The sequence below is a fragment of the Rhinoderma darwinii genome, unplaced genomic scaffold (genome assembly GCF_050947455.1).
Source record: "Rhinoderma darwinii isolate aRhiDar2 unplaced genomic scaffold, aRhiDar2.hap1 Scaffold_507, whole genome shotgun sequence".
Taxonomy (NCBI): Eukaryota; Metazoa; Chordata; class Amphibia; order Anura; family Rhinodermatidae; genus Rhinoderma; species Rhinoderma darwinii.
The window spans coordinates 124509-150036 of NW_027464054.1; the positions used below are offsets into that span (position 1 = coordinate 124509).

General features: G+C 47.7%; 17 non-coding genes across 17 annotated transcripts; all 17 read left to right on the forward strand.

Moving 5' to 3' along the window:
• The first annotated feature begins 1096 nt into the window (after positions 1-1096).
• Positions 1097-1287, forward strand: LOC142720762 (U2 spliceosomal RNA). Its single transcript, XR_012873529.1, has one exon. It is a non-coding gene; the product is annotated as a U2 spliceosomal RNA (small nuclear RNA).
• Positions 1288-2579: 1292 nt separating this feature from the next.
• On the forward strand, positions 2580-2770 carry LOC142720764 (U2 spliceosomal RNA). Its single transcript, XR_012873530.1, has one exon. It is a non-coding gene; the product is annotated as a U2 spliceosomal RNA (small nuclear RNA).
• Positions 2771-4058: 1288 nt separating this feature from the next.
• On the forward strand, positions 4059-4249 carry LOC142720765 (U2 spliceosomal RNA). The gene has a single exon (XR_012873531.1). It is a non-coding gene; the product is annotated as a U2 spliceosomal RNA (small nuclear RNA).
• A 1288-nt stretch (positions 4250-5537) lies between these two features.
• Positions 5538-5728, forward strand: LOC142720766 (U2 spliceosomal RNA). Its single transcript, XR_012873532.1, has one exon. It is a non-coding gene; the product is annotated as a U2 spliceosomal RNA (small nuclear RNA).
• A 1288-nt stretch (positions 5729-7016) lies between these two features.
• On the forward strand, positions 7017-7207 carry LOC142720767 (U2 spliceosomal RNA). The gene has a single exon (XR_012873533.1). It is a non-coding gene; the product is annotated as a U2 spliceosomal RNA (small nuclear RNA).
• Positions 7208-8492: 1285 nt separating this feature from the next.
• LOC142720769 (U2 spliceosomal RNA) lies at positions 8493-8683 on the forward strand. The gene has a single exon (XR_012873536.1). It is a non-coding gene; the product is annotated as a U2 spliceosomal RNA (small nuclear RNA).
• Positions 8684-9983: 1300 nt separating this feature from the next.
• On the forward strand, positions 9984-10174 carry LOC142720770 (U2 spliceosomal RNA). The gene has a single exon (XR_012873537.1). It is a non-coding gene; the product is annotated as a U2 spliceosomal RNA (small nuclear RNA).
• Positions 10175-11458: 1284 nt separating this feature from the next.
• LOC142720771 (U2 spliceosomal RNA) lies at positions 11459-11649 on the forward strand. The gene has a single exon (XR_012873538.1). It is a non-coding gene; the product is annotated as a U2 spliceosomal RNA (small nuclear RNA).
• Positions 11650-12796: 1147 nt separating this feature from the next.
• LOC142720772 (U2 spliceosomal RNA) lies at positions 12797-12987 on the forward strand. The gene has a single exon (XR_012873539.1). It is a non-coding gene; the product is annotated as a U2 spliceosomal RNA (small nuclear RNA).
• Positions 12988-14272: 1285 nt separating this feature from the next.
• Positions 14273-14463, forward strand: LOC142720773 (U2 spliceosomal RNA). The gene has a single exon (XR_012873540.1). It is a non-coding gene; the product is annotated as a U2 spliceosomal RNA (small nuclear RNA).
• Positions 14464-15755: 1292 nt separating this feature from the next.
• On the forward strand, positions 15756-15946 carry LOC142720775 (U2 spliceosomal RNA). The gene has a single exon (XR_012873541.1). It is a non-coding gene; the product is annotated as a U2 spliceosomal RNA (small nuclear RNA).
• Positions 15947-17238: 1292 nt separating this feature from the next.
• LOC142720776 (U2 spliceosomal RNA) lies at positions 17239-17429 on the forward strand. Its single transcript, XR_012873542.1, has one exon. It is a non-coding gene; the product is annotated as a U2 spliceosomal RNA (small nuclear RNA).
• Positions 17430-18725: 1296 nt separating this feature from the next.
• On the forward strand, positions 18726-18916 carry LOC142720777 (U2 spliceosomal RNA). The gene has a single exon (XR_012873543.1). It is a non-coding gene; the product is annotated as a U2 spliceosomal RNA (small nuclear RNA).
• Positions 18917-20208: 1292 nt separating this feature from the next.
• LOC142720778 (U2 spliceosomal RNA) lies at positions 20209-20399 on the forward strand. The gene has a single exon (XR_012873544.1). It is a non-coding gene; the product is annotated as a U2 spliceosomal RNA (small nuclear RNA).
• A 1288-nt stretch (positions 20400-21687) lies between these two features.
• On the forward strand, positions 21688-21878 carry LOC142720779 (U2 spliceosomal RNA). The gene has a single exon (XR_012873546.1). It is a non-coding gene; the product is annotated as a U2 spliceosomal RNA (small nuclear RNA).
• A 1321-nt stretch (positions 21879-23199) lies between these two features.
• Positions 23200-23390, forward strand: LOC142720781 (U2 spliceosomal RNA). Its single transcript, XR_012873548.1, has one exon. It is a non-coding gene; the product is annotated as a U2 spliceosomal RNA (small nuclear RNA).
• A 1375-nt stretch (positions 23391-24765) lies between these two features.
• On the forward strand, positions 24766-24956 carry LOC142720782 (U2 spliceosomal RNA). Its single transcript, XR_012873549.1, has one exon. It is a non-coding gene; the product is annotated as a U2 spliceosomal RNA (small nuclear RNA).
• Positions 24957-25528: the final 572 nt, after the last annotated feature.

Here is a 25528-nt window from a genome sequence, read left to right on the forward strand (position 1 = left end):
CGGCATTTCACATTGGAACACCTCATTCACCTTCCTTGTCTTCTCTCCGCCCTCCCTTTTAGGTAAGTTAAAGAGCTGCACCTGAGCCAGCCACTGATTGATTGATTGATTGATTGATTGATTGATTGATTGATTGATTGATTGATTGATTGATTGATGCAGCACAACAGTCAAATAGTGGAGTGGAGTAGGGGAACAGCAAACAGCCAATAAAGCAGCCCGCCCGCTCGCCTGCCCGCCACAATGGACCTACCTGTGTACACTAGATGGATGTGATGGAATGTACTGTCGTCCCTACATTTCAAGAAGAAGTAAGAATTGCAGTTGCAACAAAGCCTTGCTTGCCTACAAAGAGAGCAGCAATTTGGATTTGTTACTATGTTACCTAGAAGAATAACAAACTGTGCAAGGATGGAGGTTGTAGGAGCAAGGAGAAGTTGTCTGTAAAGTTGGTGGATGCCTATTTTCCATTTTGCAGTCCCTTGTCTCCCTCTTGTGGCCTCCTGGAGGCAACTAGCTGTGCAAAAAAAAGACAGCCTGGCGGCCGGCTGTTGCAGTGTTGCCCTCTCAGGCAACACTGAGTGACTGACTGAGCCTCACCGTCTTATATAAAGTTCAGACGGAACTTTGCACGTGTCATAGTGGAGCCCTCAGGATTCCAGAGCCAGCTTTCTGACATCATAATGGGGCCTCAGAGATAAAAGCCTGGGCCCAGGCAGTGTTGGTCAGTGCTGCTCAGCAGGCAGCACTGGACTGGACTGGATTACAGCTGATACAAGGTGTGAAGGAACAAGGGGTGGCTGTGGGCATGCACTTGCTGCCGCTGCCAGTGTTTATCTGCATGGCAGCAGGGCATTTGGGCGTTGCCAGGAAGGCGTTTTTATGTAGATTCCTCCTCTTTCAGCACTGCATTGTGGTGCAAGCAAAAGAAGCAAATCCTGTCTGGCTTCCTCTCCGGCCTTTATTCACCTCCCGTGTAGCTGTGAGTGTGTGAGCCTGCAGGGCCCCATGGAATTGCCTAGAAGTAGGCTGAATCGCTGCAAGGGCTGAACAGCAGTATCGGGCAGGCTCGGGCAACGCGCGGCCCGTTCGGGTTATCGCTTCTCGGCCTTTTGGCTAAGATCAAGTGTAGTATCTGTTCTTATCAGTTTAATATCTGATACGTCCCCTATCTGGGGACCATATATTAAATGGATTTTTAGAACAGGGAGATGGAAATAGAGCTTGCTCTGTCCACTCCACGCATTGACCTGGTATTGCAGTATTTCCAGGACCGGTGCACCCTTTCCTTATGTGTTGACTAAAAGCAGATTCCAAAAGTGTTTTTTGTCTTTGCTATTGTTTCTGTCTTTCTGAAGGGATCTCCCCTTTTAATCCCATTATTTCAACACCTGTTGGACAATGCATGAGTGATAATGAGCTCATTGATTAAATGCAATTAATGAATAGATTGCCACCTCTTGTTGTGTGTCGTCTGTGTTTCTGTGTTTCCGGCATTTCACATTGGAACACCTCATTCACCTTCCTTGTCTTCTCTCCGCCCTCCCTTTTAGGTAAGTTAAAGAGCTGCACCTGAGCCAGCCACTGATTGATTGATTGATTGATTGATTGATTGATTGATTGATTGATTGATTGATTGATGCAGCACAACAGTCAAATAGTGGAGTGGAGTAGGGGAACAGCAAACAGCCAATAAAGCAGCCCGCCCGCTCGCCTGCCCGCCACAATGGACCTACCTGTGTACACTAGATGGATGTGATGGAATGTACTGTCGTCCCTACATTTCAAGAAGAAGTAAGAATTGCAGTTGCAACAAAGCCTTGCTTGCCTACAAAGAGAGCAGCAATTTGGATTTGTTACTATGTTACCTAGAAGAATAACAAACTGTGCAAGGATGGAGGTTGTAGGAGCAAGGAGAAGTTGTCTGTAAAGTTGGTGGATGCCTATTTTCCATTTTGCAGTCCCTTGTCTCCCTCTTGTGGCCTCCTGGAGGCAACTAGCTGTGCAAAAAAAAGACAGCCTGGCGGCCGGCTGTTGCAGTGTTGCCCTCTCAGGCAACACTGAGTGACTGACTGAGCCTCACCGTCTTATATAAAGTTCAGACGGAACTTTGCACGTGTCATAGTGGAGCCCTCAGGATTCCAGAGCCAGCTTTCTGACATCATAATGGGGCCTCAGAGATAAAAGCCTGGGCCCAGGCAGTGTTGGTCAGTGCTGCTCAGCAGGCAGCACTGGACTGGACTGGATTACAGCTGATACAAGGTGTGAAGGAACAAGGGGTGGCTGTGGGCATGCACTTGCTGCCGCTGCCAGTGTTTATCTGCATGGCAGCAGGGCATTTGGGCGTTGCCAGGAAGGCGTTTTTATGTAGATTCCTCCTCTTTCAGCACTGCATTGTGGTGCAAGCAAAAGAAGCAAATCCTGTCTGGCTTCCTCTCCGGCCTTTATTCACCTCCCGTGTAGCTGTGAGTGTGTGAGCCTGCAGGGCCCCATGGAATTGCCTAGAAGTAGGCTGAATCGCTGCAAGGGCTGAACAGCAGTATCGGGCAGGCTCGGGCAACGCGCGGCCCGTTCGGGTTATCGCTTCTCGGCCTTTTGGCTAAGATCAAGTGTAGTATCTGTTCTTATCAGTTTAATATCTGATACGTCCCCTATCTGGGGACCATATATTAAATGGATTTTTAGAACAGGGAGATGGAAATAGAGCTTGCTCTGTCCACTCCACGCATTGACCTGGTATTGCAGTATTTCCAGGACCGGTGCACCCTTTCCTTATGTGTTGACTAAAAGCAGATTCCAAAAGTGTTTTTTGTCTTTGCTATTGTTTCTGTCTTTCTGAAGGGATCTCCCCTTTTAATCCCATTATTTCAACACCTGTTGGACAATGCATGAGTGATAATGAGCTCATTGATTAAATGCAATTAATGAATAGATTGCCACCTCTTGTTGTGTGTCGTCTGTGTTTCTGTGTTTCCGGCATTTCACATTGGAACACCTCATTCACCTTCCTTGTCTTCTCTCCGCCCTCCCTTTTAGGTAAGTTAAAGAGCTGCACCTGAGCCAGCCACTGATTGATTGATTGATTGATTGATTGATTGATTGATTGATTGATTGATTGATGCAGCACAACAGTCAAATAGTGGAGTGGAGTAGGGGAACAGCAAACAGCCAATAAAGCAGCCCGCCCGCTCGCCTGCCCGCCACAATGGACCTACCTGTGTACACTAGATGGATGTGATGGAATGTACTGTCGTCCCTACATTTCAAGAAGAAGTAAGAATTGCAGTTGCAACAAAGCCTTGCTTGCCTACAAAGAGAGCAGCAATTTGGATTTGTTACTATGTTACCTAGAAGAATAACAAACTGTGCAAGGATGGAGGTTGTAGGAGCAAGGAGAAGTTGTCTGTAAAGTTGGTGGATGCCTATTTTCCATTTTGCAGTCCCTTGTCTCCCTCTTGTGGCCTCCTGGAGGCAACTAGCTGTGCAAAAAAAAGACAGCCTGGCGGCCGGCTGTTGCAGTGTTGCCCTCTCAGGCAACACTGAGTGACTGACTGAGCCTCACCGTCTTATATAAAGTTCAGACGGAACTTTGCACGTGTCATAGTGGAGCCCTCAGGATTCCAGAGCCAGCTTTCTGACATCATAATGGGGCCTCAGAGATAAAAGCCTGGGCCCAGGCAGTGTTGGTCAGTGCTGCTCAGCAGGCAGCACTGGACTGGACTGGATTACAGCTGATACAAGGTGTGAAGGAACAAGGGGTGGCTGTGGGCATGCACTTGCTGCCGCTGCCAGTGTTTATCTGCATGGCAGCAGGGCATTTGGGCGTTGCCAGGAAGGCGTTTTTATGTAGATTCCTCCTCTTTCAGCACTGCATTGTGGTGCAAGCAAAAGAAGCAAATCCTGTCTGGCTTCCTCTCCGGCCTTTATTCACCTCCCGTGTAGCTGTGAGTGTGTGAGCCTGCAGGGCCCCATGGAATTGCCTAGAAGTAGGCTGAATCGCTGCAAGGGCTGAACAGCAGTATCGGGCAGGCTCGGGCAACGCGCGGCCCGTTCGGGTTATCGCTTCTCGGCCTTTTGGCTAAGATCAAGTGTAGTATCTGTTCTTATCAGTTTAATATCTGATACGTCCCCTATCTGGGGACCATATATTAAATGGATTTTTAGAACAGGGAGATGGAAATAGAGCTTGCTCTGTCCACTCCACGCATTGACCTGGTATTGCAGTATTTCCAGGACCGGTGCACCCTTTCCTTATGTGTTGACTAAAAGCAGATTCCAAAAGTGTTTTTTGTCTTTGCTATTGTTTCTGTCTTTCTGAAGGGATCTCCCCTTTTAATCCCATTATTTCAACACCTGTTGGACAATGCATGAGTGATAATGAGCTCATTGATTAAATGCAATTAATGAATAGATTGCCACCTCTTGTTGTGTGTCGTCTGTGTTTCTGTGTTTCCGGCATTTCACATTGGAACACCTCATTCACCTTCCTTGTCTTCTCTCCGCCCTCCCTTTTAGGTAAGTTAAAGAGCTGCACCTGAGCCAGCCACTGATTGATTGATTGATTGATTGATTGATTGATTGATTGATTGATTGATTGATGCAGCACAACAGTCAAATAGTGGAGTGGAGTAGGGGAACAGCAAACAGCCAATAAAGCAGCCCGCCCGCTCGCCTGCCCGCCACAATGGACCTACCTGTGTACACTAGATGGATGTGATGGAATGTACTGTCGTCCCTACATTTCAAGAAGAAGTAAGAATTGCAGTTGCAACAAAGCCTTGCTTGCCTACAAAGAGAGCAGCAATTTGGATTTGTTACTATGTTACCTAGAAGAATAACAAACTGTGCAAGGATGGAGGTTGTAGGAGCAAGGAGAAGTTGTCTGTAAAGTTGGTGGATGCATATTTTCCATTTTGCAGTCCCTTGTCTCCCTCTTGTGGCCTCCTGGAGGCAACTAGCTGTGCAAAAAAAAGACAGCCTGGCGGCCGGCTGTTGCAGTGTTGCCCTCTCAGGCAACACTGAGTGACTGACTGAGCCTCACCGTCTTATATAAAGTTCAGACGGAACTTTGCACGTGTCATAGTGGAGCCCTCAGGATTCCAGAGCCAGCTTTCTGACATCATAATGGGGCCTCAGAGATAAAAGCCTGGGCCCAGGCAGTGTTGGTCAGTGCTGCTCAGCAGGCAGCACTGGACTGGACTGGATTACAGCTGATACAAGGTGTGAAGGAACAAGGGGTGGCTGTGGGCATGCACTTGCTGCCGCTGCCAGTGTTTATCTGCATGGCAGCAGGGCATTTGGGCGTTGCCAGGAAGGCGTTTTTATGTAGATTCCTCCTCTTTCAGCACTGCATTGTGGTGCAAGCAAAAGAAGCAAATCCTGTCTGGCTTCCTCTCCGGCCTTTATTTACCTCCCGTGTAGCTGTGAGTGTGTGAGCCTGCAGGGCCCCATGGAATTGCCTAGAAGTAGGCTGAATCGCTGCAAGGGCTGAACAGCAGTATCGGGCAGGCTCGGGCAACGCGCGGCCCGTTCGGGTTATCGCTTCTCGGCCTTTTGGCTAAGATCAAGTGTAGTATCTGTTCTTATCAGTTTAATATCTGATACGTCCCCTATCTGGGGACCATATATTAAATGGATTTTTAGAACAGGGAGATGGAAATAGAGCTTGCTCTGTCCACTCCACGCATTGACCTGGTATTGCAGTATTTCCAGGACCGGTGCACCCTTTCCTTATGTGTTGACTAAAAGCAGATTCCAAAAGTGTTTTTTGTCTTTGCTATTGTTTCTGTCTTTCTGAAGGGATCTCCCCTTTTAATCCCATTATTTCAACACCTGTTGGACAATGCATGAGTGATAATGAGCTCATTGATTAAATGCAATTAATGAATAGATTGCCACCTCTTGTTGTGTGTCGTCTGTGTTTCTGTGTTTCCGGCATTTCACATTGGAACACCTCATTCACCTTCCTTGTCTTCTCTCCGCCCTCCCTTTTAGGTAAGTTAAAGAGCTGCACCTGAGCCAGCCACTGATTGATTGATTGATTGATTGATTGATTGATTGATTGATTGATTGATTGATGCAGCACAACAGTCAAATAGTGGAGTGGAGTAGGGGAACAGCAAACAGCCAATAAAGCAGCCCGCCCGCTCGCCTGCCCGCCACAATGGACCTACCTGTGTACACTAGATGGATGTGATGGAATGTACTGTCGTCCCTACATTTCAAGAAGAAGTAAGAATTGCAGTTGCAACAAAGCCTTGCTTGCCTACAAAGAGAGCAGCAATTTGGATTTGTTACTATGTTACCTAGAAGAATAACAAACTGTGCAAGGATGGAGGTTGTAGGAGCAAGGAGAAGTTGTCTGTAAAGTTTGTGGATGCCTATTTTCCATTTTGCAGTCCCTTGTCTCCCTCTTGTGGCCTCCTGGAGGCAACTAGCTGTGCAAAAAAAAGACAGCCTGGCGGCCGGCTGTTGCAGTGTTGCCCTCTCAGGCAACACTGAGTGACTGACTGAGCCTCACCGTCTTATATAAAGTTCAGACGGAACTTTGCACGTGTCATAGTGGAGCCCTCAGGATTCCAGAGCCAGCTTTCTGACATCATAATGGGGCCTCAGAGATAAAAGCCTGGGCCCAGGCAGTGTTGGTCAGTGCTGCTCAGCAGGCAGCACTGGACTGGACTGGATTACAGCTGATACAAGGTGTGAAGGAACAAGGGGTGGCTGTGGGCATGCACTTGCTGCCGCTGCCAGTGTTTATCTGCATGGCAGCAGGGCATTTGGGCGTTGCCAGGAAGGCGTTTTTATGTAGATTCCTCCTCTTTCAGCACTGCATTGTGGTGCAAGCAAAAGAAGCAAATCCTGTCTGGCTTCCTCTCCGGCCTTTATTCACCTCCCGTGTAGCTGTGAGTGTGTGAGCCTGCAGGGCCCCATGGAATTGCCTAGAAGTAGGCTGAATCGCTGCAAGGGCTGAACAGCAGTATCGGGCAGGCTCGGGCAACGCGCGGCCCGTTCGGGTTATCGCTTCTCGGCCTTTTGGCTAAGATCAAGTGTAGTATCTGTTCTTATCAGTTTAATATCTGATACGTCCCCTATCTGGGGACCATATATTAAATGGATTTTTAGAACAGGGAGATGGAAATAGAGCTTGCTCTGTCCACTCCACGCATTGACCTGGTATTGCAGTATTTCCAGGACCGGTGCACCCTTTCCTTATGTGTTGACTAAAAGCAGATTCCAAAAGTGTTTTTTGTCTTTGCTATTGTTTCTGTCTTTCTGAAGGGATCTCCCCTTTTAATCCCATTATTTCAACACCTGTTGGACAATGCATGAGTGATAATGAGCTCATTGATTAAATGCAATTAATGAATAGATTGCCACCTCTTGTTGTGTGTCGTCTGTGTTTCTGTGTTTCCGGCATTTCACATTGGAACACCTCATTCACCTTCCTTGTCTTCTCTCCGCCCTCCCTTTTAGGTAAGTTAAAGAGCTGCACCTGAGCCAGCCACTGATTGATTGATTGATTGATTGATTGATTGATTGATTGATTGATTGATGCAGCACAACAGTCAAATAGTGGAGTGGAGTAGGGGAACAGCAAACAGCCAATAAAGCAGCCCGCCCGCTCGCCTGCCCGCCACAATGGACCTACCTGTGTACACTAGATGGATGTGATGGAATGTACTGTCGTCCCTACATTTCAAGAAGAAGTAAGAATTGCAGTTGCAACAAAGCCTTGCTTGCCTACAAAGAGAGCAGCAATTTGGATTTGTTACTATGTTACCTAGAAGAATAACAAACTGTGCAAGGATGGAGGTTGTAGGAGCAAGGAGAAGTTGTCTGTAAAGTTGGTGGATGCCTATTTTCCATTTTGCAGTCCCTTGTCTCCCTCTTGTGGCCTCCTGGAGGCAACTAGCTGTGCAAAAAAAAAGACAGCCTGGCGGCCGGCTGTTGCAGTGTTGCCCTCTCAGGCAACACTGAGTGACTGACTGAGCCTCACCGTCTTATATAAAGTTCAGACGGAACTTTGCACGTGTCATAGTGGAGCCCTCAGGATTCCAGAGCCAGCTTTCTGACATCATAATGGGGCCTCAGAGATAAAAGCCTGGGCCCAGGCAGTGTTGGTCAGTGCTGCTCAGCAGGCAGCACTGGACTGGACTGGATTACAGCTGATACAAGGTGTGAAGGAACAAGGGGTGGCTGTGGGCATGCACTTGCTGCCGCTGCCAGTGTTTATCTGCATGGCAGCAGGGCATTTGGGCGTTGCCAGGAAGGCGTTTTTATGTAGATTCCTCCTCTTTCAGCACTGCATTGTGGTGCAAGCAAAAGAAGCAAATCCTGTCTGGCTTCCTCTCCGGCCTTTATTCACCTCCCGTGTAGCTGTGAGTGTGTGAGCCTGCAGGGCCCCATGGAATTGCCTAGAAGTAGGCTGAATCGCTGCAAGGGCTGAACAGCAGTATCGGGCAGGCTCGGGCAACGCGCGGCCCGTTCGGGTTATCGCTTCTCGGCCTTTTGGCTAAGATCAAGTGTAGTATCTGTTCTTATCAGTTTAATATCTGATACGTCCCCTATCTGGGGACCATATATTAAATGGATTTTTAGAACAGGGAGATGGAAATAGAGCTTGCTCTGTCCACTCCACGCATTGACCTGGTATTGCAGTATTTCCAGGACCGGTGCACCCTTTCCTTATGTGTTGACTAAAAGCAGATTCCAAAAGTGTTTTTTGTCTTTGCTATTGTTTCTGTCTTTCTGAAGGGATCTCCCCTTTTAATCCCATTATTTCAACACCTGTTGGACAATGCATGAGTGATAATGAGCTCATTGATTAAATGCAATTAATGAATAGATTGCCACCTCTTGTTGTGTGTCGTCTGTGTTTCTGTGTTTCCGGCATTTCACATTGGAACACCTCATTCACCTTCCTTGTCTTCTCTCCGCCCTCCCTTTTAGGTAAGTTAAAGAGCTGCACCTGAGCCAGCCACTGATTGATTGATTGATTGATTGATTGATTGATTGATTGATTGATTGATTGATTGATTGATTGATGCAGCACAACAGTCAAATAGTGGAGTGGAGTAGGGGAACAGCAAACAGCCAATAAAGCAGCCCGCCCGCTCGCCTGCCCGCCACAATGGACCTACCTGTGTACACTAGATGGATGTGATGGAATGTACTGTCGTCCCTACATTTCAAGAAGAAGTAAGAATTGCAGTTGCAACAAAGCCTTGCTTGCCTACAAAGAGAGCAGCAATTTGGATTTGTTACTATGTTACCTAGAAGAATAACAAACTGTGCAAGGATGGAGGTTGTAGGAGCAAGGAGAAGTTGTCTGTAAAGTTGGTGGATGCCTATTTTCCATTTTGCAGTCCCTTGTCTCCCTCTTGTGGCCTCCTGGAGGCAACTAGCTGTGCAAAAAAAAGACAGCCTGGCGGCCGGCTGTTGCAGTGTTGCCCTCTCAGGCAACACTGAGTGACTGACTGAGCCTCACCGTCTTATATAAAGTTCAGACGGAACTTTGCACGTGTCATAGTGGAGCCCTCAGGATTCCAGAGCCAGCTTTCTGACATCATAATGGGGCCTCAGAGATAAAAGCCTGGGCCCAGGCAGTGTTGGTCAGTGCTGCTCAGCAGGCAGCACTGGACTGGACTGGATTACAGCTGATACAAGGTGTGAAGGAACAAGGGGTGGCTGTGGGCATGCACTTGCTGCCGCTGCCAGTGTTTATCTGCATGGCAGCAGGGCATTTGGGCGTTGCCAGGAAGGCGTTTTTATGTAGATTCCTCCTCTTTCAGCACTGCATTGTGGTGCAAGCAAAAGAAGCAAATCCTGTCTGGCTTCCTCTCCGGCCTTTATTCACCTCCCGTGTAGCTGTGAGTGTGTGAGCCTGCAGGGCCCCATGGAATTGCCTAGAAGTAGGCTGAATCGCTGCAAGGGCTGAACAGCAGTATCGGGCAGGCTCGGGCAACGCGCGGCCCGTTCGGGTTATCGCTTCTCGGCCTTTTGGCTAAGATCAAGTGTAGTATCTGTTCTTATCAGTTTAATATCTGATACGTCCCCTATCTGGGGACCATATATTAAATGGATTTTTAGAACAGGGAGATGGAAATAGAGCTTGCTCTGTCCACTCCACGCATTGACCTGGTATTGCAGTATTTCCAGGACCGGTGCACCCTTTCCTTATGTGTTGACTAAAAGCAGATTCCAAAAGTGTTTTTTGTCTTTGCTATTGTTTCTGTCTTTCTGAAGGGATCTCCCCTTTTAATCCCATTATTTCAACACCTGTTGGACAATGCATGAGTGATAATGAGCTCATTGATTAAATGCAATTAATGAATAGATTGCCACCTCTTGTTGTGTGTCGTCTGTGTTTCTGTGTTTCCGGCATTTCACATTGGAACACCTCATTCACCTTCCTTGTCTTCTCTCCGCCCTCCCTTTTAGGTAAGTTAAAGAGCTGCACCTGAGCCAGCCACTGATTGATTGATTGATTGATTGATTGATTGATTGATTGATTGATTGATGCAGCACAACAGTCAAATAGTGGAGTGGAGTAGGGGAACAGCAAACAGCCAATAAAGCAGCCCGCCCGCTCGCCTGCCCGCCACAATGGACCTACCTGTGTACACTAGATGGATGTGATGGAATGTACTGTCGTCCCTACATTTCAAGAAGAAGTAAGAATTGCAGTTGCAACAAAGCCTTGCTTGCCTACAAAGAGAGCAGCAATTTGGATTTGTTACTATGTTACCTAGAAGAATAACAAACTGTGCAAGGATGGAGGTTGTAGGAGCAAGGAGAAGTTGTCTGTAAAGTTGGTGGATGCCTATTTTCCATTTTGCAGTCCCTTGTCTCCCTCTTGTGGCCTCCTGGAGGCAACTAGCTGTGCAAAAAAAAGACAGCCTGGCGGCCGGCTGTTGCAGTGTTGCCCTCTCAGGCAACACTGAGTGACTGACTGAGCCTCACCGTCTTATATAAAGTTCAGACGGAACTTTTCACGTGTCATAGTGGAGCCCTCAGGATTCCAGAGCCAGCTTTCTGACATCATAATGGGGCCTCAGAGATAAAAGCCTGGGCCCAGGCAGTGTTGGTCAGTGCTGCTCAGCAGGCAGCACTGGACTGGACTGGATTACAGCTGATACAAGGTGTGAAGGAACAAGGGGTGGCTGTGGGCATGCACTTGCTGCCGCTGCCAGTGTTTATCTGCATGGCAGCAGGGCATTTGGGCGTTGCCAGGAAGGCGTTTTTATGTAGATTCCTCCTCTTTCAGCACTGCATTGTGGTGCAAGCAAAAGAAGCAAATCCTGTCTGGCTTCCTCTCCGGCCTTTATTCACCTCCCGTGTAGCTGTGAGTGTGTGAGCCTGCAGGTCCCCATGGAATTGCCTAGAAGTAGGCTGAATCGCTGCAAGGGCTGAACAGCAGTATCGGGCAGGCTCGGGCAACGCGCGGCCCGTTCGGGTTATCGCTTCTCGGCCTTTTGGCTAAGATCAAGTGTAGTATCTGTTCTTATCAGTTTAATATCTGATACGTCCCCTATCTGGGGACCATATATTAAATGGATTTTTAGAACAGGGAGATGGAAATAGAGCTTGCTCTGTCCACTCCACGCATTGACCTGGTATTGCAGTATTTCCAGGACCGGTGCACCCTTTCCTTATGTGTTGACTAAAAGCAGATTCCAAAAGTGTTTTTTGTCTTTGCTATTGTTTCTGTCTTTCTGAAGGGATCTCCCCTTTTAATCCCATTATTTCAACACCTGTTGGACAATGCATGAGTGATAATGAGCTCATTGATTAAATGCAATTAATGAATAGATTGCCACCTCTTGTTGTGTGTCGTCTGTGTTTCTGTGTTTCCGGCATTTCACATTGGAACACCTCATTCACCTTCCTTGTCTTCTCTCCGCCCTCCCTTTTAGGTAAGTTAAAGAGCTGCACCTGAGCCAGCCACTGATTGATTGATTGATTGATTGATTGATTGATTGATTGATTGATTGATTGATGCAGCACAACAGTCAAATAGTGGAGTGGAGTAGGGGAACAGCAAACAGCCAATAAAGCAGCCCGCCCGCTCGCCTGCCCGCCACAATGGACCTACCTGTGTACACTAGATGGATGTGATGGAATGTACTGTCGTCCCTACATTTCAAGAAGAAGTAAGAATTGCAGTTGCAACAAAGCCTTGCTTGCCTACAAAGAGAGCAGCAATTTGGATTTGTTACTATGTTACCTAGAAGAATAACAAACTGTGCAAGGATGGAGGTTGTAGGAGCAAGGAGAAGTTGTCTGTAAAGTGAGCCTCACCGTCTTATATAAAGTTCAGACGGAACTTTGCACGTGTCATAGTGGAGCCCTCAGGATTCCAGAGCCAGCTTTCTGACATCATAATGGGGCCTCAGAGATAAAAGCCTGGGCCCAGGCAGTGTTGGTCAGTGCTGCTCAGCAGGCAGCACTGGACTGGACTGGATTACAGCTGATACAAGGTGTGAAGGAACAAGGGGTGGCTGTGGGCATGCACTTGCTGCCGCTGCCAGTGTTTATCTGCATGGCAGCAGGGCATTTGGGCGTTGCCAGGAAGGCGTTTTTATGTAGATTCCTCCTCTTTCAGCACTGCATTGTGGTGCAAGCAAAAGAAGCAAATCCTGTCTGGCTTCCTCTCCGGCCTTTATTCACCTCCCGTGTAGCTGTGAGTGTGTGAGCCTGCAGGGCCCCATGGAATTGCCTAGAAGTAGGCTGAATCGCTGCAAGGGCTGAACAGCAGTATCGGGCAGGCTCGGGCAACGCGCGGCCCGTTCGGGTTATCGCTTCTCGGCCTTTTGGCTAAGATCAAGTGTAGTATCTGTTCTTATCAGTTTAATATCTGATACGTCCCCTATCTGGGGACCATATATTAAATGGATTTTTAGAACAGGGAGATGGAAATAGAGCTTGCTCTGTCCACTCCACGCATTGACCTGGTATTGCAGTATTTCCAGGACCGGTGCACCCTTTCCTTATGTGTTGACTAAAAGCAGATTCCAAAAGTGTTTTTTGTCTTTGCTATTGTTTCTGTCTTTCTGAAGGGATCTCCCCTTTTAATCCCATTATTTCAACACCTGTTGGACAATGCATGAGTGATAATGAGCTCATTGATTAAATGCAATTAATGAATAGATTGCCACCTCTTGTTGTGTGTCGTCTGTGTTTCTGTGTTTCCGGCATTTCACATTGGAACACCTCATTCACCTTCCTTGTCTTCTCTCCGCCCTCCCTTTTAGGTAAGTTAAAGAGCTGCACCTGAGCCAGCCACTGATTGATTGATTGATTGATTGATTGATTGATTGATTGATTGATTGATGCAGCACAACAGTCAAATAGTGGAGTGGAGTAGGGGAACCTGCAAACAGCCAATAAAGCAGCCCGCCCGCTCGCCTGCCCGCCACAATGGACCTACCTGTGTACACTAGATGGATGTGATGGAATGTACTGTCGTCCCTACATTTCAAGAAGAAGTAAGAATTGCAGTTGCAACAAAGCCTTGCTTGCCTACAAAGAGAGCAGCAATTTGGATTTGTTACTATGTTACCTAGAAGAATAACAAACTGTGCAAGGATGGAGGTTGTAGGAGCAAGGAGAAGTTGTCTGTAAAGTTGGTGGATGCCTATTTTCCATTTTGCAGTCCCTTGTCTCCCTCTTGTGGCCTCCTGGAGGCAACTAGCTGTGCAAAAAAAAGACAGCCTGGCGGCCGGCTGTTGCAGTGTTGCCCTCTCAGGCAACACTGAGTGACTGACTGAGCCTCACCGTCTTATATAAAGTTCAGACGGAACTTTGCACGTGTCATAGTGGAGCCCTCAGGATTCCAGAGCCAGCTTTCTGACATCATAATGGGGCCTCAGAGATAAAAGCCTGGGCCCAGGCAGTGTTGGTCAGTGCTGCTCAGCAGGCAGCACTGGACTGGACTGGATTACAGCTGATACAAGGTGTGAAGGAACAAGGGGTGGCTGTGGGCATGCACTTGCTGCCGCTGCCAGTGTTTATCTGCATGGCAGCAGGGCATTTGGGCGTTGCCAGGAAGGCGTTTTTATGTAGATTCCTCCTCTTTCAGCACTGCATTGTGGTGCAAGCAAAAGAAGCAAATCCTGTCTGGCTTCCTCTCCGGCCTTTATTCACCTCCCGTGTAGCTGTGAGTGTGTGAGCCTGCAGGGCCCCATGGAATTGCCTAGAAGTAGGCTGAATCGCTGCAAGGGCTGAACAGCAGTATCGGGCAGGCTCGGGCAACGCGCGGCCCGTTCGGGTTATCGCTTCTCGGCCTTTTGGCTAAGATCAAGTGTAGTATCTGTTCTTATCAGTTTAATATCTGATACGTCCCCTATCTGGGGACCATATATTAAATGGATTTTTAGAACAGGGAGATGGAAATAGAGCTTGCTCTGTCCACTCCACGCATTGACCTGGTATTGCAGTATTTCCAGGACCGGTGCACCCTTTCCTTATGTGTTGACTAAAAGCAGATTCCAAAAGTGTTTTTTGTCTTTGCTATTGTTTCTGTCTTTCTGAAGGGATCTCCCCTTTTAATCCCATTATTTCAACACCTGTTGGACAATGCATGAGTGATAATGAGCTCATTGATTAAATGCAATTAATGAATAGATTGCCACCTCTTGTTGTGTGTCGTCTGTGTTTCTGTGTTTCCGGCATTTCACATTGGAACACCTCATTCACCTTCCTTGTCTTCTCTCCGCCCTCCCTTTTAGGTAAGTTAAAGAGCTGCACCTGAGCCAGCCACTGATTGATTGATTGATTGATTGATTGATTGATTGATTGATTGATTGATTGATTGATGCAGCACAACAGTCAAATAGTGGAGTGGAGTAGGGGAACAGCAAACAGCCAATAAAGCAGCCCGCCCGCTCGCCTGCCCGCCACAATGGACCTACCTGTGTACACTAGATGGATGTGATGGAATGTACTGTCGTCCCTACATTTCAAGAAGAAGTAAGAATTGCAGTTGCAACAAAGCCTTGCTTGCCTACAAAGAGAGCAGCAATTTGGATTTGTTACTATGTTACCTAGAAGAATAACAAACTGTGCAAGGATGGAGGTTGTAGGAGCAAGGAGAAGTTGTCTGTAAAGTTGGTGGATGCCTATTTTCCATTTTGCAGTCCCTTGTCTCCCTCTTGTGGCCTCCTGGAGGCAACTAGCTGTGCAAAAAAAAGACAGCCTGGCGGCCGGCTGTTGCAGTGTTGCCCTCTCAGGCAACACTGAGTGACTGACTGAGCCTCACCGTCTTATATAAAGTTCAGACGGAACTTTGCACGTGTCATAGTGGAGCCCTCAGGATTCCAGAGCCAGCTTTCTGACATCATAATGGGGCCTCAGAGATAAAAGCCTGGGCCCAAGCAGTGTTGGTCAGTGCTGCTCAGCAGGCAGCACTGGACTGGACTGGATTACAGCTGATACAAGGTGTGAAGGAACAAGGGGTGGCTGTGGGCATGCACTTGCTGCCGCTGCCAGTGTTTATCTGCATGGCAGCAGGGCATTTGGGCGTTGCCAGGAAGGCGTTTTTATGTAGATTCCTCCTCTTTCAGCACTGCATTGTGGTGCAAGCAAAAGAAGCAAATCCTGTCTGGCTTCCTCTCCGGCCTTTATTCACCTCCCGTGTAGCTGTGAGTGTGTGAGCCTGCAGGGCCCCATGGAATTGCCTAGAAGTAGGCTGAATCGCTGCAAGGGCTGAACAGCAGTATCGGGCAGGCTCGGGCAACGCGCGGCCCGTTCGGGTTATCGCTTCTCGGCCTTTTGGCTAAGATCAAGTGTAGTATCTGTTCTTATCAGTTTAATATCTGATACGTCCCCTATCTGGGGACCATATATTAAATGGATTTTTAGAACAGGGAGATGGAAATAGAGCTTGCTCTGTCCACTCCACGCATTGACCTGGTATTGCAGTATTTCCAGGACCGGTGCACCCTTTCCTTATGTGTTGACTAAAAGCAGATTCCAAAAGTGTTTTTTGTCTTTGCTATTGTTTCTGTCTTTCTGAAGGGATCTCCCCTTTTAATCCCATTATTTCAACACCTGTTGGACAATGCATGAGTGATAATGAGCTCATTGATTAAATGCAATTAATGAATAGATTGCCACCTCTTGTTGTGTGTCGTCTGTGTTTCTGTGTTTCCGGCATTTCACATTGGAACACCTCATTCACCTTCCTTGTCTTCTCTCCGCCCTCCCTTTTAGGTAAGTTAAAGAGCTGCACCTGAGCCAGCCACTGATTGATTGATTGATTGATTGATTGATTGATTGATTGATTGATTGATTGATTGATGCAGCACAACAGTCAAATAGTGGAGTGGAGTAGGGGAACAGCAAACAGCCAATAAAGCAGCCTGCCCGCTCGCCTGCCCGCCACAATGGACCTACCTGTGTACACTAGATGGATGTGATGGAATGTACTGTCGTCCCTACATTTCAAGAAGAAGTAAGAATTGCAGTTGCAACAAAGCCTTGCTTGCCTACAAAGAGAGCAGCAATTTGGATTTGTTACTATGTTACCTAGAAGAATAACAAACTGTGCAAGGATGGAGGTTGTAGGAGCAAGGAGAAGTTGTCTGTAAAGTTGGTGGATGCCTATTTTCCATTTTGCAGTCCCTTGTCTCCCTCTTGTGGCCTCCTGGAGGCAACTAGCTGTGCAAAAAAAAGACAGCCTGGCGGCCGGCTGTTGCAGTGTTGCCCTCTCAGGCAACACTGAGTGACTGACTGAGCCTCACCGTCTTATATAAAGTTCAGACGGAACTTTGCACGTGTCATAGTGGAGCCCTCAGGATTCCAGAGCCAGCTTTCTGACATCATAATGGGGCCTCAGAGATAAAAGCCTGGGCCCAGGCAGTGTTGGTCAGTGCTGCTCAGCAGGCAGCACTGGACTGGACTGGATTACAGCTGATACAAGGTGTGAAGGAACAAGGGGTGGCTGTGGGCATGCACTTGCTGCCGCTGCCAGTGTTTATCTGCATGGCAGCAGGGCATTTGGGCGTTGCCAGGAAGGCGTTTTTATGTAGATTCCTCCTCTTTCAGCACTGCATTGTGGTGCAAGCAAAAGAAGCAAATCCTGTCTGGCTTCCTCTCCGGCCTTTATTCACCTCCCGTGTAGCTGTGAGTGTGTGAGCCTGCAGGGCCCCATGGAATTGCCTAGAAGTAGGCTGAATCGCTGCAAGGGCTGAACAGCAGTATCGGGCAGGCTCGGGCAACGCGCGGCCCGTTCGGGTTATCGCTTCTCGGCCTTTTGGCTAAGATCAAGTGTAGTATCTGTTCTTATCAGTTTAATATCTGATACGTCCCCTATCTGGGGACCATATATTAAATGGATTTTTAGAACAGGGAGATGGAAATAGAGCTTGCTCTGTCCACTCCACGCATTGACCTGGTATTGCAGTATTTCCAGGACCGGTGCACCCTTTCCTTATGTGTTGACTAAAAGCAGATTCCAAAAGTGTTTTTTGTCTTTGCTATTGTTTCTGTCTTTCTGAAGGGATCTCCCCTTTTAATCCCATTATTTCAACACCTGTTGGACAATGCATGAGTGATAATGAGCTCATTGATTAAATGCAATTAATGAATAGATTGCCACCTCTTGTTGTGTGTCGTCTGTGTTTCTGTGTTTCCGGCATTTCACATTGGAACACCTCATTCACCTTCCTTGTCTTCTCTCCGCCCTCCCTTTTAGGTAAGTTAAAGAGCTGCACCTGAGCCAGCCACTGATTGATTGATTGATTGATTGATTGATTGATTGATTGATTGATTGATTGATTGATGCAGCACAACAGTCAAATAGTGGAGTGGAGTAGGGGAACAGCAAACAGCCAATAAAGCAGCCCGCCCGCTCGCCTGCCCGCCACAATGGACCTACCTGTGTACACTAGATGGATGTGATGGAATGTACTGTCGTCCCTACATTTCAAGAAGAAGTAAGAATTGCAGTTGCAACAAAGCCTTGCTTGCCTACAAAGAGAGCAGCAATTTGGATTTGTTACTATGTTACCTAGAAGAATAACAAACTGTGCAAGGATGGAGGTTGTAGGAGCAAGGAGAAGTTGTCTGTAAAGTTGGTGGATGCCTATTTTCCATTTTGCAGTCCCTTGTCTCCCTCTTGTGGCCTCCTGGAGGCAACTAGCTGTGCAAAAAAAAGACAGCCTGGCGGCCGGCTGTTGCAGTGTTGCCCTCTCAGGCAACACTGAGTGACTGACTGAGCCTCACCGTCTTATATAAAGTTCAGACGGAACTTTGCACGTGTCATAGTGGAGCCCTCAGGATTCCAGAGCCAGCTTTCTGACATCATAATGGGGCCTCAGAGATAAAAGCCTGGGCCCAGGCAGTGTTGGTCAGTGCTGCTCAGCAGGCAGCACTGGACTGGACTGGATTACAGCTGATACAAGGTGTGAAGGAACAAGGGGTGGCTGTGGGCATGCACTTGCTGCCGCTGCCAGTGTTTATCTGCATGGCAGCAGGGCATTTGGGCGTTGCCAGGAAGGCGTTTTTATGTAGATTCCTCCTCTTTCAGCACTGCATTGTGGTGCAAGCAAAAGAAGCAAATCCTGTCTGGCTTCCTCTCCGGCCTTTATTCACCTCCCGTGTAGCTGTGAGTGTGTGAGCCTGCAGGGCCCCATGGAATTGCCTAGAAGTAGGCTGAATCGCTGCAAGGGCTGAACAGCAGTATCGGGCAGGCTCGGGCAACGCGCGGCCCGTTCGGGTTATCTATCGCTTCTCGGCCTTTTGGCTAAGATCAAGTGTAGTATCTGTTCTTATCAGTTTAATATCTGATACGTCCCCTATCTGGGGACCATATATTAAATGGATTTTTAGAACAGGGAGATGGAAATAGAGCTTGCTCTGTCCACTCCACGCATTGACCTGGTATTGCAGTATTTCCAGGACCGGTGCACCCTTTCCTTATGTGTTGACTAAAAGCAGATTCCAAAAGTGTTTTTTGTCTTTGCTATTGTTTCTGTCTTTCTGAAGGGATCTCCCCTTTTAATCCCATTATTTCAACACCTGTTGGACAATGCATGAGTGATAATGAGCTCATTGATTAAATGCAATTAATGAATAGATTGCCACCTCTTGTTGTGTGTCGTCTGTGTTTCTGTGTTTCCGGCATTTCACATTGGAACACCTCATTCACCTTCCTTGTCTTCTCTCCGCCCTCCCTTTTAGGTAAGTTAAAGAGCTGCACCTGAGCCAGCCACTGATTGATTGATTGATTGATTGATTGATTGATTGATTGATTGATTGATTGATTGATGCAGCACAACAGTCAAATAGTGGAGTGGAGTAGGGGAACAGCAAACAGCCAATAAAGCAGCCTGCCCGCTCGCCTGCCCGCCACAATGGACCTACCTGTGTACACTAGATGGATGTGATGGAATGTACTGTCGTCCCTACATTTCAAGAAGAAGTAAGAATTGCAGTTGCAACAAAGCCTTGCTTGCCTACAAAGAGAGCAGCAATTTGGATTTGTTACTATGTTACCTAGAAGAATAACAAACTGTGCAAGGATGGAGGTTGTAGGAGCAAGGAGAAGTTGTCTGTAAAGTTGGTGGATGCCTATTTTCCATTTTGCAGTCCCTTGTCTCCCTCTTGTGGCCTCCTGGAGGCAACTAGCTGTGCAAAAAAAAGACAGCCTGGCGGCCGGCTGTTGCAGTGTTGCCCTCTCAGGCAACACTGAGTGACTGACTGAGCCTCACCGTCTTATATAAAGTTCAGACGGAACTTTGCACGTGTCATAGTGGAGCCCTCAGGATTCCAGAGCCAGCTTTCTGACATCATAATGGGGCCTCAGAGATAAAAGCCTGGGCCCAGGCAGTGTTGGTCAGTGCTGCTCAGCAGGCAGCACTGGACTGGACTGGATTACAGCTGATACAAGGTGTGAAGGAACAAGGGGTGGCTGTGGGCATGCACTTGCTGCCGCTGCCAGTGTTTATCTGCATGGCAGCAGGGCATTTGGGCGTTGCCAGGAAGGCGTTTTTATGTAGATTCCTCCTCTTTCAGCACTGCATTGTGGTGCAAGCAAAAGAAGCAAATCCTGTCTGGCTTCCTCTCCGGCCTTTATTCACCTCCCGTGTAGCTGTGAGTGTGTGAGCCTGCAGGGCCCCATGGAATTGCCTAGAAGTAGGCTGAATCGCTGCAAGGGCTGAACAGCAGTATCGGGCAGGCTCGGGCAACGCGCGGCCCGTTCGGGTTATCGCTTCTCGGCCTTTTGGCTAAGATCAAGTGTAGTATCTGTTCTTATCAGTTTAATATCTGATACGTCCCCTATCTGGGGACCATATATTAAATGGATTTTTAGAACAGGGAGATGGAAATAGAGCTTGCTCTGTCCACTCCACGCATTGACCTGGTATTGCAGTATTTCCAGGACCGGTGCACCCTTTCCTTATGTGTTGACTAAAAGCAGATTCCAAAAGTGTTTTTTGTCTTTGCTATTGTTTCTGTCTTTCTGAAGGGATCTCCCCTTTTAATCCCATTATTTCAACACCTGTTGGACAATGCATGAGTGATAATGAGCTCATTGATTAAATGCAATTAATGAATAGATTGCCACCTCTTGTTGTGTGTCGTCTGTGTTTCTGTGTTTCCGGCATTTCACATTGGAACACCTCATTCACCTTCCTTGTCTTCTCTCCGCCCTCCCTTTTAGGTAAGTTAAAGAGCTGCACCTGAGCCAGCCACTGATTGATTGATTGATTGATTGATTGATTGATTGATTGATTGATTGATTGATGCAGCACAACAGTCAAATAGTGGAGTGGAGTAGGGGAACAGCAAACAGCCAATAAAGCAGCCCGCCCGCTCGCCTGCCCGCCACAATGGACCTACCTGTGTACACTAGATGGATGTGATGGAATGTACTGTCGTCCCTACATTTCAAGAAGAAGTAAGAATTGCAGTTGCAACAAAGCCTTGCTTGCCTACAAAGAGAGCAGCAATTTGGATTTGTTACTATGTTACCTAGAAGAATAACAAACTGTGCAAGGATGGAGGTTGTAGGAGCAAGGAGAAGTTGTCTGTAAAGTTGGTGGATGCCTATTTTCCATTTTGCAGTCCCTTGTCTCCCTCTTGTGGCCTCCTGGAGGCAACTAGCTGTGCAAAAAAAAGACAGCCTGGCGGCCGGCTGTTGCAGTGTTGCCCTCTCAGGCAACACTGAGTGACTGACTGAGCCTCACCGTCTTATATAAAGTTCAGACGGAACTTTGCACGTGTCATAGTGGAGCCCTCAGGATTCCAGAGCCAGCTTTCTGACATCATAATGGGGCCTCAGAGATAAAAGCCTGGGCCCAGGCAGTGTTGGTCAGTGCTGCTCAGCAGGCAGCACTGGACTGGACTGGATTACAGCTGATACAAGGTGTGAAGGAACAAGGGGTGGCTGTGGGCATGCACTTGCTGCCGCTGCCAGTGTTTATCTGCATGGCAGCAGGGCATTTGGGCGTTGCCAGGAAGGCGTTTTTATGTAGATTCCTCCTCTTTCAGCACTGCATTGTGGTGCAAGCAAAAGAAGCAAATCCTGTCTGGCTTCCTCTCCGGCCTTTATTCACCTCCCGTGTAGCTGTGAGTGTGTGAGCCTGCAGGGCCCCATGGAATTGCCTAGAAGTAGGCTGAATCGCTGCAAGGGCTGAACAGCAGTATCGGGCAGGCTCGGGCAACGCGCGGCCCGTTCGGGTTATCGCTTCTCGGCCTTTTGGCTAAGATCAAGTGTAGTATCTGTTCTTATCAGTTTAATATCTGATACGTCCCCTATCTGGGGACCATATATTAAATGGATTTTTAGAACAGGGAGATGGAAATAGAGCTTGCTCTGTCCACTCCACGCATTGACCTGGTATTGCAGTATTTCCAGGACCGGTGCACCCTTTCCTTATGTGTTGACTAAAAGCAGATTCCAAAAGTGTTTTTTGTCTTTGCTATTGTTTCTGTCTTTGTCTTTGCTATTGTTTCTGTCTTTCTGAAGGGATCTCCCCTTTTAATCCCATTATTTCAACACCTGTTGGACAATGCATGAGTGATAATGAGCTCATTGATTAAATGCAATTAATGAATAGATTGCCACCTCTTGTTGTGTGTCGTCTGTGTTTCTGTGTTTCCGGCATTTCACATTGGAACACCTCATTCACCTTCCTTGTCTTCTCTCCGCCCTCCCTTTTAGGTAAGTTAAAGAGCTGCACCTGAGCCAGCCACTGATTGATTGATTGATTGATTGATTGATTGATTGATTGATTGATTGATTGATTGATTGATGCAGCACAACAGTCAAATAGTGGAGTGGAGTAGGGGAACCTGCAAACAGCCAATAAAGCAGCCCGCCCGCTCGCCTGCCCGCCACAATGGACCTACCTGTGTACACTAGATGGATGTGATGGAATGTACTGTCGTCCCTACATTTCAAGAAGAAGTAAGAATTGCAGTTGCAACAAAGCCTTGCTTGCCTACAAAGAGAGCAGCAATTTGGATTTGTTACTATGTTACCTAGAAGAATAACAAACTGTGCAAGGATGGAGGTTGTAGGAGCAAGGAGAAGTTGTCTGTAAAGTTGGTGGATGCCTATTTTCCATTTTGCAGTCCCTTGTCTCCCTCTTGTGGCCTCCTGGAGGCAACTAGCTGTGCAAAAAAAAGACAGCCTGGCGGCCGGCTGTTGCAGTGTTGCCCTCTCAGGCAACACTGAGTGACTGACTGAGCCTCACCGTCTTATATAAAGTTCAGACGGAACTTTGCACGTGTCATAGTGGAGCCCTCAGGATTCCAGAGCCAGCTTTCTGACATCATAATGGGGCCTCAGAGATAAAAGCCTGGGCCCAGGCAGTGTTGGTCAGTGCTGCTCAGCAGGCAGCACTGGACTGGACTGGATTACAGCTGATACAAGGTGTGAAGGAACAAGGGGTGGCTGTGGGCATGCACTTGCTGCCGCTGCCAGTGTTTATCTGCATGGCAGCAGGGCATTTGGGCGTTGCCAGGAAGGCGTTTTTATGTAGATTCCTCCTCTTTCAGCACTGCATTGTGGTTCAAGCAAAAGAAGCAAATCCTGTCTGGCTTCCTCTCCGGCCTTTATTCACCTCCCGTGTAGCTGTGAGTGTGTGAGCCTGCAGGGCCCCATGGAATTGCCTAGAAGTAGGCTGAATCGCTGCAAGGGCTGAACAGCAGTATCGGGCAGGCTCGGGCAACGCGCGGCCCGTTCGGGTTATCGCTTCTCGGCCTTTTGGCTAAGATCAAGTGTAGTATCTGTTCTTATCAGTTTAATATCTGATACGTCCCCTATCTGGGGACCATATATTAAATGGATTTTTAGAACAGGGAGATGGAAATAGAGCTTGCTCTGTCCACTCCACGCATTGACCTGGTATTGCAGTATTTCCAGGACCGGTGCACCCTTTCCTTATGTGTTGACTAAAAGCAGATTCCAAAAGTGTTTTTTGTCTTTGCTATTGTTTCTGTCTTTCTGAAGGGATCTCCCCTTTTAATCCCATTATTTCAACACCTGTTGGACAATGCATGAGTGATAATGAGCTCATTGATTAAATGCAATTAATGAATAGATTGCCACCTCTTGTTGTGTGTCGTCTGTGTTTCTGTGTTTCCGGCATTTCACATTGGAACACCTCATTCACCTTCCTTGTCTTCTCTCCGCCCTCCCTTTTAGGTAAGTTAAAGAGCTGCACCTGAGCCAGCCACTGATTGATTGATTGATTGATTGATTGATTGATTGATTGATTGATTGATTGATTGATGCAGCACAACAGTCAAATAGTGGAGTGGAGTAGGGGAACAGCAAACAGCCAATAAAGCAGCCCGCCCGCTCGCCTGCCCGCCACAATGGACCTACCTGTGTACACTAGATGGATGTGATGGAATGTACTGTCGTCCCTACATTTCAAGAAGAAGTAAGAATTGCAGTTGCAACAAAGCCTTGCTTGCCTACAAAGAGAGCAGCAATTTGGATTTGTTACTATGTTACCTAGAAGAATAACAAACTGTGCAAGGATGGAGGTTGTAGGAGCAAGGAGAAGTTGTCTGTAAAGTTGGTGGATGCCTATTTTCCATTTTGCAGTCCCTTGTCTCCCTCTTGTGGCCTCCTGGAGGCAACTAGCTGTGCAAAAAAAAGACAGCCTGGCGGCCGGCTGTTGCAGTGTTGCCCTCTCAGGCAACACTGAGTGACTGACTGAGCCTCACCGTCTTATATAAAGTTCAGACGGAACTTTGCACGTGTCATAGTGGAGCCCTCAGGATTCCAGAGCCAGCTTTCTGACATCATAATGGGGCCTCAGAGATAAAAGCCTGGGCCCAGGCAGTGTTGGTCAGTGCTGCTCAGCAGGCAGCACTGGACTGGACTGGATTACAGCTGATACAAGGTGTGAAGGAACAAGGGGTGGCTGTGGGCATGCACTTGCTGCCGCTGCCAGTGTTTATCTGCATGGCAGCAGGGCATTTGGGCGTTGCCAGGAAGGCGTTTTTATGTAGATTCCTCCTCTTTCAGCACTGCCAGTGTTTATCTGCATGGCAGCAGGGCATTTGGGCGTTGCCAGGAAGGCGTTTTTATGTAGATTCCTCCTCTTTCAGCACTGCATTGTGGTGCAAGCAAAAGAAGCAAATCCTGTCTGGCTTCCTCTCCGGCCTTTATTCACCTCCCGTGTAGCTGTGAGTGTGTGAGCCTGCAGGGCCCCATGGAATTGCCTAGAAGTAGGCTGAATCGCTGCAAGGGCTGAACAGCAGTATCGGGCAGGCTCGGGCAACGCGCGGCCCGTTCGGGTTATCGCTTCTCGGCCTTTTGGCTAAGATCAAGTGTAGTATCTGTTCTTATCAGTTTAATATCTGATACGTCCCCTATCTGGGGACCATATATTAAATGGATTTTTAGAACAGGGAGATGGAAATAGAGCTTGCTCTGTCCACTCCACGCATTGACCTGGTATTGCAGTATTTCCAGGACCGGTGCACCCTTTCCTTATGTGTTGACTAAAAGCAGATTCCAAAAGTGTTTTTTGTCTTTGCTATTGTTTCTGTCTTTCTGAAGGGATCTCCCCTTTTAATCCCATTATTTCAACACCTGTTGGACAATGCATGAGTGATAATGAGCTCATTGATTAAATGCAATTAATGAATAGATTGCCACCTCTTGTTGTGTGTCGTCTGTGTTTCTGTGTTTCCGGCATTTCACATTGGAACACCTCATTCACCTTCCTTGTCTTCTCTCCGCCCTCCCTTTTAGGTAAGTTAAAGAGCTGCACCTGAGCCAGCCACTGATTGATTGATTGATTGATTGATTGATTGATTGATTGATTGATTGATGCAGCACAACAGTCAAATAGTGGAGTGGAGTAGGGGAACAGCAAACAGCCAATAAAGCAGCCCGCCCGCTCGCCTGCCCGCCACAATGGACCTACCTGTGTACACTAGATGGATGTGATGGAATGTACTGTCGTCCCTACATTTCAAGAAGAAGTAAGAATTGCAGTTGCAACAAAGCCTTGCTTGCCTACAAAGAGAGCAGCAATTTGGATTTGTTACTATGTTA